We start from the raw sequence: 347 nt of genomic DNA, 5'->3' as shown, positions 1-347 counted from the left end.
GATGTGTATGTATGTGTGTGAATACACTGTCCAAAACTCTCTTGATTTTGCTAAGCGTATCTCTACGATTGGTCTTGAAAACCCTTTTATAATGGCTAGTTTCGACGCACAGTCATTATTGACAAACATAACCTAACCTTGAAAGAAACAATGGAAATTTGTACAAACAGTTTATTAGATAATAATGACAATGTGTATAACTTCACTAAAGACCAGTTTAGGAAATTGCCAAAATTATCTGATGGTGTAGCAATAGGAAGCTCGCTAAGCCCAACTCCCGCACATGTTTTTTATGCTATCACGAGAGGAACTGGTTAGCAGACTGCCCCTGTCAGTTTAAACCACTA

This window comes from Penaeus monodon, chromosome 28, assembly GCF_015228065.2.
Source record: "Penaeus monodon isolate SGIC_2016 chromosome 28, NSTDA_Pmon_1, whole genome shotgun sequence".
Taxonomy (NCBI): domain Eukaryota; kingdom Metazoa; phylum Arthropoda; class Malacostraca; order Decapoda; family Penaeidae; genus Penaeus; species Penaeus monodon.
The sequence above is the reverse complement of the archived record's forward strand: the minus strand, read 5'-3'. Positions refer to the sequence as shown.